The 13,382-nt window shown below is 42.1% G+C and overlaps 1 protein-coding gene and 1 long non-coding RNA gene across 14 annotated transcripts in view; both read left to right on the top strand.

The window, feature by feature from the left end:
• LOC125767715 (uncharacterized) overlaps positions 1-1,156 on the top strand; it is a 44,221-nt gene extending 43,065 nt beyond the window's left edge. Inside the window, exon 3 of the long non-coding RNA XR_007418813.1 lies at positions 1,142-1,156. This is a non-coding gene — a long non-coding RNA (uncharacterized LOC125767715). The remainder of the gene's footprint in view (positions 1-1,141) is intronic.
• Positions 1-13,382, top strand: part of LOC125767667 (RNA-binding protein Musashi homolog Rbp6) — a 594,718-nt gene that overhangs the window by 360,816 nt on the left and 220,520 nt on the right. The window lies entirely within an intron of this gene.

The raw sequence follows: 13,382 nt of genomic DNA, 5'->3' as shown, positions 1-13,382 counted from the left end.
ACAACAGGGATTATAAAATAGTAATTATATGGGAAACGAGCGAAACCAGCGAACGAGCGAACTCTGTAGAAGATATTACTCTGCAATGGTGACGCCACCGGTGTTCCATATATAAGGGTGTGTGTGTGCTTATGTGTGAGTGTTTCTACTTTTTGCACAACTGGAAAGCTAACCGCTGTGCTTCTTGGTGCGCCTTAGTAGCATTTGCCTGGATCAGAATAGAGAATAGAGACTGGGAACGATACTGCGCGTTGGCTGGAAGTCGTCTTCCACTCGCAATCTTATTTCTGTCCCCTTGTTACCCACCCCATGGGGGTTGGGTGTTCCCATCACAGGGTAATGATCGGTTTTTTTTGCTGCCCATTTCAATCTTGGCAACAGGTTGGTTGGTTCCAACTAGCCGGTCTTGCCCTAACCTTGAGAAATTAAACCTATCTGCTAGGCCCCCCTGCTCGGGTATGTGTACGTGCCCGCTTTTGCACTGAAGCTCTCTAGCTCTTCGTGTTTTTGGGTCTTTTTTTCTCCCTCCTTTTTTTGAAGTTGCGCTCGCCTAACTCCCGAAGGGTGTCGAAGGGCGATCTGGCCAGATACGGGGGGTCTAGGGGGTGGCTGGGTATGGGTTATAATTTAAAGATTTTATTGCTTTGCCTTCGCTACGAGAAAGTTTAGCACACCAGTCAACCAGAAAGGAAAAGATTGTTTTTTACCGACCCCAATCTCGCTTCGCACCACCCACCGACAGGTTTTGCACAAACAAAACGGCTATTGTGTACCGCCGTGTATGTGTGTTTGTTTGGAGAAGTGTCCTTGCGTGAAAAAGGAAGCGCACCTTTACCGGTTGTGTGCGCAAGGTGTTTCAATGGCATTTAGAAAAACCCTCACCGCCCCCCCCCCCCCCCCCCCCCCTTCTTCAACATTTCCCACCAACCTCACATCGGAATCAGTCTGTGGGGAGTACTTCTAACTGGCCAATATCATTAGCTTTAACTTTCTGTTGCTCACACCACGCAATCATTCGTTTATGTATGTGTGTGTATGTGTGTCTTTTCACGCCGTGCTGTATGTTCGAGACTTTATTAACTAATTAGTGTACGTTTTTTCTTCTCTTTCTCTTCTTTCTTCTACTCCTATTTTCTTCTAGGTAAGTGGTCCCTAAAGTGTGTCCCGAAGGTTCCTCTGCTTGCGGGCAAAGAAGTGTCCCACGGTTGTCGGTCGCATTGTACCCTAATCAGATCAGTAATAAAAACGGTAAGAGAGGGTATTTCACCCTCCACAGGTATTTTCTGGTGGACCGGCAACACCGCCGGACTGCTTTTGCCAAGTGTCTTTAGGGAGGCCAACACCGTACTAATTATGAAATGGTCGTTCCATTAGGAAACGAGTGTGTAGCAAACACAGCGAGTGCGTTTGTTTGCTCGTTTATTTTTTTTTTGTTTTGGATTTGTGTGGAACAATCTCGATCATGCTATTGTTGTTGGGCGTGGATGATGAATTTGCAAATAATGCTTATTACACTAACGACGCAGTGTGTTTACTTTGAATCTACATAATCATTACAACAATAATTATTTCCTAAGTTATGTATTTTTTTAAAGTAGCTGAAAGGGTTAGAGTTTTTAAAGATGTACGACCAAACAGCTAAGTTTTTTTTTCCTTTCATTAATTCATTTCATGTGGCAGACAACATCCAAAAGTAAACCCTGGCGAACGGTTCCATACTTCGTAATGAATTTTCATATTGTGTTTGTCCCTGTCACCTGGTACATGCTGACATACTTTCAGTCTCGCGCTTATCGCCTGCAACGCAGTACACAGTCGCATCCACCCAGTTCCTCCATTTATCCTGTCGCTTGGATTCCACCAGCCCTTCAAACCCTTCCCGAGCCAGGTGTACATGACACGTGCGACGGAAGTGCCGTTGCCACAACCCATGGCACTACACTATCGGCCAGAGTTTATTGATGTTTGTGTGCTTCGGCATGTCCACCATGAGCTCTCCCACACCCAAAAACCAGCCGCAAAAGATTCATGCGCGTTTGTACAGCACGCGTTGCTCTTGACGTTAATTCTATTGACACTTTAGAGATAAGCCAAGGTGGGCTGAGTTCGTTCGGACAAACCGTTGATGTTGTGTGTGTGTGTATCTGTTTGTATATCGCCAAACGCTATCGAGCAAGATAGGATAGGAGATGGGATGGGAGTGTGCACTCGTGGGAATGTTCCAAAAACGGATGCGTATAAATTGTGGAAGTTGGAAAACATAATTCTCTCCCCGTACCCTTTGCGGCGGAAGTCAACCAATGGCCATGGAGACATTTACCACTTGAAGGCAATTGCTGTATCGCTTAAGCTATTGAATGTAAGCACACTAACACGTTCGCTTAAGATCTTGCCATACTTTCCACTATCGACAAGAGGTGCCAAAAGATGTTGCGCGTTATGCCATTGGTAGATAGTATTTGTGTTTGATTAATGTGTTTGAGTGTGTTGACGTTATTGGCAACTCAAACAAAGGGCGAAGGCGTGGGAAAATTATTGCGGCGTGTTAAGTGTGTACATGTATCGGATTAATTTTGCGGTGCGTTTTCCGATTGATAGTGTACCCGTTACTTAATGTTTTTTTGCAAAATAGTAGAAAAGGATTATGTTAGATAATTTCTTTGATTTAACATTGAAAAATAAAAACTGAGTAAATTTAAATTCAATTCTTTCTTATTTTTGTGACATTACTACCTCAAGCGGTCAAGGTGTCTACAATTTCTTCTACATTATTTACCTCTTAGCAGAATAGTAAGGTTTTAAATTAAATGTTTCTTAATTTAAATTTAAAGTATAATAACTTCATCACATCTTGTTGCGGCCGTTTGGCTCGTCTGTGTCTGTCGTTCAATGATATTGTAGTTTAGTTGTAGTAGCTCATAATAGAATGCTCTCTGCTGGTCCCACCATTAATGTACAATATGTTCTTGTGACGATTATTATTTTCTTTCTTGTTTCTTGTTGATTTATTTTGTTCTATGATTTTTTCTGTGATACTGAAGAGTTTACAAATCCTCAGTCATATTCAAGGATACATCCACTCCTTTTAGGCTTTCGTCTAATAGAATCATATGTATCTTTTTTCATTCTTCTACCTTCTTCCGAAAATGATTATTCATTTTGATAGTCGTAAAACGGAGCATGGACCGATGGTTCATGAGTGTCGGAGTCCTTCTAGCTGTTGTAGCTTCAAAATTGCTCTACACACACAAAAAGTAAAAATTACCGATTCATTCATTCACCTAAAACATCCATACAAGGGTGATTATCACTGCTTAAAACGTCAACATCCCGACCGAATACACAAAAAATTAAAGAAACTTTTACCTTCCAACCGTTTAAATTCCGCGAACGCAATCTTCTTACCGCTCGTGCAATATCAAAGCACTCCAAGCACGAGGCATCAAGGCTCATTTTGAGCATAAAACTCCCATGCCCCGGGTGCCCAAAAAATATTACTTTTCCCACGTTCCAGTCGCTTGCCGCGTGTACTGCCGCGAGGCAGCGTAGGAAAGCATTTGTCAGGACGCGGTCGTTTTTTACGACTTCCCGCATCCTGCTCGGCAAAAGTCGCTAAAACCCCTTTTGCCGTGTCGGAGACAAAAGGTAGTTTAGTTTGCCATTTGGAGAGTAATTTAGGGGTTTTTTGGCGAGCGCGAGGCACACACTCGGGACACTCATTTTGGGCACGCGAGGGGTGGCGTACGCGAGCATGATAATGATGCTGAAATACGATACCGGGGTTGGTTTCGTCGGTGGCGTAGGCATAGTTTTTACCCGGTTTTGGGCAACGCTGAAACGTGCACTGAGAGGAACGAGGAAAAGCCACGAGCGGTTACTGAAGCGGAAAGCGATTTAAGCGTTTCCTTCGGCTATGGCATCTTTTGCAATGTTTTCTAGGCGCCCTCCAAAAACCAGTAGGCGGTAAACAGGTACTTACCCCTTCGTGGGGAAGGAAACTTGAGACAAGGATTCGCGCAAAACGATTCAGCATGTAGTTTCGGTTTGCCGTTCGCGGATCATTTTTCTCTCGCGGCACGAGAGAGCCCATTCCGGTACGGTTTTGTGTGAAAACGGCAAAGGGTGGTGAACCGAAATTATGCGCACAAGAAACCACGCCACCAAGCAGTGTAGTGTAGACATCTTCAGCGAAGCAAAGGGAAGACGATACATTCATACATGACCACAAGGATTTAGTGGGAGTTACGGAAGGTGCGAGTTGAGTTTCGTGGTGTGAAGATATCCAACAGTATCTTCTCACGCCCTTCCCCGACGGGTACAAAGTTATGTTTAGCCGTATACTCAACAACACTCTCCAGAGTGCCGCAGGAAGATAAGCCGCGACCACGGCCTAGACCGCTGAGTTACGGGTTTTGCGTGCATGCGTTCAAAAGGATCGCTTGCGTGGGTGCGTTACTGTACGTTTAATCGTGGGAGTTACGTGTGGGTGTGCGTCATATAACGCTCCGCGTCCGAATTCTTATCAATCTTGTTCGAGAAATTGTCGCGATTTCGTGAACAATCCCTTTTGGTTTTTTCTGTTGTCTTTTACAACATAAGAACAACTTCCAGTGCGAAAAAACACATGTTTCTTTTCTTTTGTACGACTGAGCAAAAATCGAAGACAATCGCACATACACACACACTCTTGCTACCAATGGCACATATGAGCACCCTCGAGCATTTCCGCTCACGGAAGACCTCGATACGTTTCTTGTTCGTCGCATCAAGAGGCCGCTCGTGGTTGATGATGAGCGGTACAGTATCCTCTCGAGCGGAATTGGAACGTGCCTCAAGAGCACGTGTGTATGTGTGTGTGTGTATGTAGTCTGGGTGTGGATGTAGTGGGTCGCATTTTCCAGGACGACATGTGTCACCTGGGCCGAAAGGCCGCGGCCGTGCTTTTGCATTCGAGCGCAGACAACACGAAACACCACGTCATCATTATCGCTTGCTCGTGCAAAAAGCTTTGTGCCCCACTTTGTCGCCACACATTGTGTGTATCGCCGTATGCGGTTTCAAGTGCTCTTATCCTTACCCGCACGCCTGAAGGATGCACCACTTGCGTGAAGGATCGTGCCTGGCTCTACCCTATACCGTGGTGGGCTACACAAGCACACTAACCTTGTCCGCGGTGATGCACGATAGGATGGTATGATAATGGGTTTTGCAGGAAACGGAACACGCGCATACACACACAGCCACACATGCAGGCGGTCGCGTAACAAAATGCCACAAATTTACACCAAATAGTGAAACTGAGCCACGGGAAAAAGGCCTTTTTCGCTTGAAGAAATGTTTTGTCCTTGGTTTATTTTAGCTGTGGTAGCAAGAATATTTTTCTTTTCCTATATGAATTATCCACTGTTTTTTTGTTTTGCATTATTTGTTAAGTTTTAAAATCTTTACAACGTTGTCTTATTTATTTGTTTGTTTTTTTTTTGTGTTAGTTCTGCATACAAAAGCATTTTACTTTAATTTTGTTTATACTTTCAACTGTTCTGATTTTTTGCTTGAGTTTTACAATTTTTTAGGCTAATTTAAATGTACTCATTTTTTTTTCTACCTGCGGAAAATTTTTGTTAAGTTTATCTTCAAATAGTATTTATTTTATTTTCCAATTTATTTTTTCATGTTTTGATAATTCTTTAATTAAATTTTAAGTAAATTGTGTTTTTTTTCTACTGTGTACCCTTTACGGTTTTAATTATTGTTACAGTAACGCGCCTTGTGAAACAAAATGAAACATGTGTTAATTACATCCATAACATTTTCTCACACCGAATCTGCCATTTAGCTGTTGCAACCGTACACTTTTACTTTCCTACTCCTGAGCTGCAGTTAGCGCATTTAGAAATCAGAACCCCGGGTGGGCCAAACGCCATCCAAACGGCGGGAAATGGGCTGATGCACGGTGGGGTTGGTTCGTGTCCATTTTGCAAACGCGAAATTCCAGTCCAACACTTTAACTAACACTTCCTGCACACTGACGAGTGTGCCAGCGATACTGCAAAACGTTAGCTCAAGGCAGCACCCAATTTCACGCTCCCAGCGTGAGCAGGTTAAGAATTTAAAGAATTTCTTCGCCTCGCTAAGTAAAATTCAGAACAATTATTAAAGCGTTCACGCAAAATGGCAAGCATGAAAGTGAAAGTCGCTTCACGGGGTTTTCGAAATGTGGCTCCTGCCTCGAATGCGGAAACAGATGGTGCGCTACTCAAGGGAAGTGGTAGAAGAGAAAAACTTCCTAACCAACTCATCTCGACTCCCCGCCTGACACGACTTCCTCCCTGCAGGACCACCAGATTACCAGTCGGGATGACGGTAAAAGGACCTGGAATCGTACAAAGTGTGCCGGTGTTTGCCTCATTGCCTCGTTTCGCTGAACTGGTAGAGCGTGGAAAATGAAAATTTGCTCCCGTGGCGCCCTGTCGTCATCCCTAACGCATCTCTCTTCCACGTGTCTCGCCTTTCCCCGCCCTCCTCTCCTCCCCTTCCGGCTCCCCTTCACAAGCATTCCGTGTGGTGCGTTTGGGAAAATGGGGAAAACGCTACGCTGACGCAGCTGCTCCATTCGCCCGTAACGCACCAGGTTCGCCCGGTTTTGCATGGATATTTTTAATGAATTTAGCGTAATTTCAACCAAACCATTCCTAAACGGGGTTGTGCTGTGCCAGCGAACGCAACCGCGAAACCAAAAATCCTCCAACTTTGACGTTGGTCGGAGAACGTACGCGTCGCGTTCGACATCGACAGTGTGCGGCAATGAGTTGAGTGCCCGAAACCGGAAGCGTACAACGTAACGTTTCGGAACGCGAAATGGAAGCCATGATTGCTGATAGTGTGAGAGAGAGAGAGAGAGAGAGAGAGAGAGTGTGTGTGTGTCTGTGCGTAAGCTTCACGTTTTGAAATCGCACCTTGACTGATTACGGGCTTCCTGCATCAAATACAGAATATATATTTTTTCCTCAGAAAATTGTTAGCGCATGCTAGTGCAGCTGTTCACCTTAAGCTGATTGTGGATATTTTTTTCTCTCTTTCTTCTCTGCACACCTTTGCTTGCACAGCTGCCGTCTTTTAATATCGTCTATCAAAGCATTTTTTTTGCGCAATACCACCGGGAAAGGTTGAAGCATGAAAAATGAGCATGAAATTAAACAACGCACTGGAACTGCCGACTCGTTGGGTTTTCATCCTATCTGCAATACCATTTGCACGAATCATCCACTTTTTTTCTGGTACGCAGCGTAACTGTGTACGTGTTAATGCTTTGCCACGGTTTGGTATGGATGTTATACATGATGGAAAAACTTCATCAAGCATTGCCGCCTACACAGCATGTACGGGCACGCATGTTAGGATCGTTTATTATTAATTAGAAACTTAATTGAGCTCTAAACCTGCGGCCAGACTACTACTCCTTGGGGAGTTATGTATAAACACGTAATACCTGAGATTGTAGTTAGAGAAGCGGTTATTGGAAATTGTGGAAATTAAGCTTTTTTCTTAGGATGGCTAATGTGAGTGATAAGAATTTCGATAAATGATTTCACTCTTGATTTGCATACAACATTTATTATTTATGCAAATAAACTGTATTCGTCAAAATGTAATATCCACGGAAAATCAAAAATTGTTTGTGTTATGGCTTCAACTAATGTTTCCTCTGTGTTTTGCTATTTTAAGGCTAAAAAATTTGCATCAGAAATGAAATTTAAGATTAAATTTTTATTTAGCCGAAACTAGAGAAACTAGTTTTGAGATCTTGTTCAACAAATATTTAAACAAAGTATTTTTCAAAGTTGTTAGACAAAATTTCAACATGAATTTAACCTTCTTCTTCTTGGCGTATTAGCCTCTGAAGTCATGCAGGTCATTTCTGGTCTACGAGACTTATTTTACCACGTAGTTGAATAGTCAGTACTTGCTACCAGGGGACGGTCCGGATGGGATTTGATCGCCGGTCCTGCCGAGTGGATCGGCGTCGCTATCACCAATACCACCAAGTCGCCCCACTCCAGTTAACCTTATGTTAATTACTTAAAGAAAACATTTGTGCTTGCCGATAATTGAGTTTATATTCAGTTTTTACTTAATAATTGAGTATAACAAATGCGTCAAGAGATTTGAACAATGTTAATTTATTAAATTAATATTAATTAACAAATAATTGATTTCAGTTAAATTAATTACTAAATTAGATTATTTAATTTAATTTCATTCATTTCAGTTCATTTCTGTTTGCCATTCTAATCGATTGCTTTAAGGTTTTTCCAAAACATAATTTTTCTCCATGTGTATTTCCAAGGAAACAACTTCATATTATGGGATACATAGATAGATATTTATATTTGTCTTACTGAATTGTTCATATACAAAGTTTTTTTCTTATCATGCTTATCATGAAACAAATATGTAATCAACTACCATTCAAAAAGATTCTAAAAAGATTGATCAATCGGCAATAACTCAGAACATTTCTTGTCGATAGTTCGTAAAATTGATCCAGATCTTTTAGTATGTGAAGAACTATTCAGTTCTTAGTAAAATTCTAATAGAAAAATGTTTCTCTTCCTATCACTGACATTGCCAATCTTAGCACAGTATATTCTAACCGGTTCAGAACTTCACTAAAAACACGCACACCAAAGATAAACCTCTGTTTGCATTATTCGAGTGCTAACACACGCACGATCTACTCACTTAGGGCAAAATGGGTATAGCACTACTGAAAGCGAAGTTTTCTGCACTCACTCAGCCATGCATTCTTTTGAATGCTGCTTAGCGATATCTTTTGAATGAAAGGTGCTCTTAGATGAAGCAACATCAACTACTGCCGTGCTGCCGTCCTGCCCGTGTGTCGGTGCTATTTTTCATCCACCACAAAAACGGAAAAGTTTCGTACGTTTGCTTGAACATTCAGCACTCTCAACTGCTTGCTACAAGTTCGCTTCCTTTGAATGGTAAATTTTAAACAAATAAACTATTTATTGAAATAATATTATCAAAATAAACATCCATTAACTCCAGCCATCGGTGGATAGGATGGGATGGGTTTGAGCATATCTCTATTCGGTTTCCGAAATTCTACCGCCTGAAGCTAAACTCATGCTTCTTTTTAAACCCCATTCCAACTGCTTTCTCTTTCATCTGCATTCGAGCTGTATGAAGCTGTACGTTTCATCGTGAGGCGAACATGCAAAGCAGCGGTGGAAAAACTTCACTTTTCAGGCTGATCGTTGGTAGTGTTTCGTAGGAAGATGCTTCAAACCATCGCACGTTTCTGCTGCTGCTGCTGCTGCTGCTGCTGCTCGTGCTTATCACGAACGATATAGTCTTTGTCGTCGTCGACGTTGTCGGTCTGTGCTCTTATTGATAATGACAACGCCGATGATGAACAGCTTTACCTTCTGGAAGCTGTCAGTTTGTTGGTGGAGCGCGTTGACGGTAGATGGATGATGCTTTTAAAAATACGAATAGAAAGGAAAAACTTTACATTCTACTGCAAATGGAAATGCAAGTGGCTTTTAGTGCACAGTGTGCACAAGAAACGCTTGTTTGTGTATTTTGAGACACACATAGCGTGTGTGTGGTGTATTTTACCACGGTAGAAACTAATATATTGTTGCCTTAAATACCATTTTCTCCAATCGGAAATCACATATCATCAGTAAAACGCAACTAAGAGAGCTTTAAAATTGTCCAAAAACCTGATCAACTATAGTTTGGTCTTTAAATTTCATTCATTATAATGCTGCTTTAAGATACTCCACTGCTTGACTGCTTTCCTTAGTTCATCAAAGCAGTTGGCCCTTCATTGATACGTACTCCACACAATCAAAACCAGGTCAGAATGGTACGAAATTCCTAAGCCCATTTCACAATGCTTCCTGCATCGGCGTAAGGCAATCCTTCAGCAATCACCACTAATGGTATCACTACACCAGCGCAAAGCAAGATATCAGTCACATCAGCTGAAGCGCGAAAATATCGGTTCGTTCCACCCGGATACGACCACCAACCCCCGATCGCACAACCAACTCTTGGTTCTTTTGCTGGAAATTATTGGGCGGGTTTTTTTTTTCTCCACCGTCCCAAAAACACATCCATTCCGGAGCAGAAATCGAACCATCCAGAAGTAAAGCATCAATTCCGCAAATGGAAATGTGTGCTCGTTGTGGATTTCTCGCTTTCCCACTGTGGGAAAAGGCGCGTCAAAAGAATACCTTCCTGGGAAGAATTACTGCCCAACGGGTGGCTCATTCTCCACGTTTTGCACACATTCTTGATGGGCAGAACGTGCTGGAATTGGAGGGAAAAAATCATTCACACATACACAAAACACCCACACATACATTTTCAGCTGAAAATGAAGGAAAACTTCGGCGTCCATATGTTCATCATGTGAGCCACCACAGGCTGCAGAATAAGAACCAACCATCAAAAGGATCCTCACCGTGCGCTGGGTGGAAGTGTGCTGGTGTGCAATGTACCAGGCATATATCGAAGACATATGCCCGTACCCGGTCTTTACATTTACGCCCACGGTTCCAGTTTTCTGATTTTACTCACCCGAAGCCGTGGCCGTTCCATTCAGTCATTAAATATCGATCCCTTTTATCCATTTCCCATGGCGTATCCGTTTTAGCAGTCCGTTTGTGTGTTTCATTGTGCGTCCTGCTTGTTGCCTACCGCTGCACACTTACCCGCTTTATCCATTGTCTTCCATATTTGATTGCTTTTTGGGGTCTCGGAACTCGGAACGGTGCAAGGATTTCTTCGCCAGTGTGAGTGTGTGTGTGTTTGATTTACTTCCCCAATGGAGACGCCTGGTTGTTCGTTATGGTTGCGGGAAAGGAAATCCATCCAAACGGGACGAAAACCGACACATTTTCACGCATCACTTTGTTTCGCGTGCTATGAAACCGGTGCTTGAATTGGATGGTTTGAAGGGCTTGTAGTTTGGTTGTGTGTGTGTACTTTTTGTGTATACTCGGTTTCGGATTTGCAATGTTTTCATCGGCTTTTTAATGCCGAACGTCATGCACGCCCGTTGGGGAATTGTTTCGAGCCCTAAATATAGATCTTAATTCATTGCATTTTTTTCCATCAAGAAGGGCTGCGTTTCTTTGTTATTTCCTTACAACACTGCGTAATCTAATGCATTTGCAAGAGCTTGATTGCTTTACAAAAAGGTTCGTACAAGTGGTTGGGTTTAAAATGCAAAAGATTTGTTTTTGTTGATAAAATGAAGTATTTTAACTCGTGGATCCATGTTCGGTATGGTCACATTAATAAATGCTTTCATGCTGTTAATTAAAAGGTTAAAATTTAAAGAAAGCATTTTTATGTAAACATTAACTACACTTTTGTTATACCTTCGTGACGCAAACAAACTCGGGCTTTCCGGTTTCAGGACAGGTAAAAGTGTTCGTTTGAATTAAAAAAAAGAAGCTTTTTTCACGGCACCTTCTTTCTTGCCACACATGCAAAACCCCATTTAAATAGCATTCATTTTCATTTCCTTCCCGGTAGGGGGGGTCGCATTCCGGTCCCGCTTCCGCTTACCTTCGCAAATGCAAAATCAGTTAACCTTAAAATAGCTCACGTTTTGTGACCTTACTCCACACCATAGCTCCAACTGGGTGAAGATGCCTATCGTCAAACTAAGCCGCGATTGGAGCGAAAAGATAACAACATCACTCAGCATTAAACAATTCAAGACCCATTGCTTTAGCACGGCGTATGAAAGCGAAGCGGCTTCGCGTTTATTTGCCACGCTGAAAAAGTACACATTTATACGGTGTAGCAGCAGGAAAATAGTAGAAATGGGTTTTGTTTTTGTTCAATAAAAAACGAAAACAAAAAAAAAACTTTTACTTTATAAGCCGAAAACAAAACCTGAACGTGTTGTTTTGAGGAAAAAAAGCCAATTCTAATGATTGATGTTTGGTATGGAAACTTTACAATACAAACATAACAGCTCCCATTCAAAGGTATGCCATTAGAAACATTGTTGGTTTCGGAATCCGGCATGAGGTTAGGTATTGTTCAATCATACATTCATTTTTTTCTACTTTATGTGGTTAATATACCACAGGATTTAGGCTGTAGCGCTGTGAATAGAGAGCCGATGAACAATTGATTGGTGAATGACGATTACAATTTTTTTTTTATTTTAAACTATGCCTCACAAATAACTAAAACAAAAACATTTACAATTAGTTACAAATGTTTCAATTGAAACAAGTAATGTTCGAATTAGTCGAGAAAATTAACCAAAAATATCGTTTTGTGTTTGTTTTACTCTTGTAATCATAAAGTATAGCTCCAATTCTAAAAGCTTATATAAAAATGGATATTCGAGTAATATTTTGTAGAAAACATAAAATTTTATATAAAACTTGCGCTGTAAAATTTCACTTTAAAATCGCATAATACAAATGCTGCTACATTAATCCATCATAATATCGTTGATTCATGCTGAAAAAGCACTATCGCACAATAGTACACTCTTACATCCCCGAACCAAGTGCCATTTGCTTCCGAAACAGGTGGGCCAAATCCGGAAAATCTTCCACAATCATCCATCTTGTGCGTTTTGTGCAGCGGAAATGCATCCTTTTTGCTGGTGTTGTTGCCTTTCCACCGTTCTCTATAACCACACAACACCATCAGTGCCACTGTCTGTAGCCGCCCGATGGTGCAGAAAAATGCTCTGCATCATCACCGTACAGCACTGTTCCATTCCGTCCCTCCACGCCATTTTCCGACTAGTGCGCATGCAAGAGATTGAGCGCGGGAAATGATTTATACGTGATTTTGATGAAGAAAAACAAATTTATAAATTCAGATCCAGGATGTTGGAAAACCCAACCCCACAACGACCACCGCGATGTCACTTCGTACGTTGGAAAGTCTTTTTCCACCAGACACACACACACACACCGTTGCACGTTGCAAAGTCTTATCTCGCTTTAGTACACTGTTCATTCTCGCTTATCCTGCACCATTCGCGTGGATCTTGACTAGCCCGTGACTGTATTTTCCAATTGGATTGACAAGGAATTTCCTTCGCAAGCAAAGAAAGAAAGAAAAAAAACACACCAACGAGCGAGCGTAAATAGGGCGGCGCACAGCGGAAAAACTGCATGAGTGTTTGCCCGTGTTTTTCAACCCGGGGTCAAAGTTGGGCTAGTTTGGATGCCATTCGGATTTGCCTTCCGCTTGTTATCGTTCGACATTTTTCCACATCCTCTGCCAGCGAACCTGGCCAGCGGTGGCTTGAAGAAAAGTTGTGTACCGTCCTTGGGATAATTCTCTCTGACAAGAATGTATTTTGT

This window comes from Anopheles funestus, chromosome 3RL (assembly GCF_943734845.2).
Source record: "Anopheles funestus chromosome 3RL, idAnoFuneDA-416_04, whole genome shotgun sequence".
Classification (NCBI taxonomy): Eukaryota; Metazoa; Arthropoda; class Insecta; order Diptera; family Culicidae; genus Anopheles; species Anopheles funestus.
The sequence above is the reverse complement of the archived record's forward strand: the minus strand, read 5'-3'. Positions and strand labels throughout refer to the sequence as shown.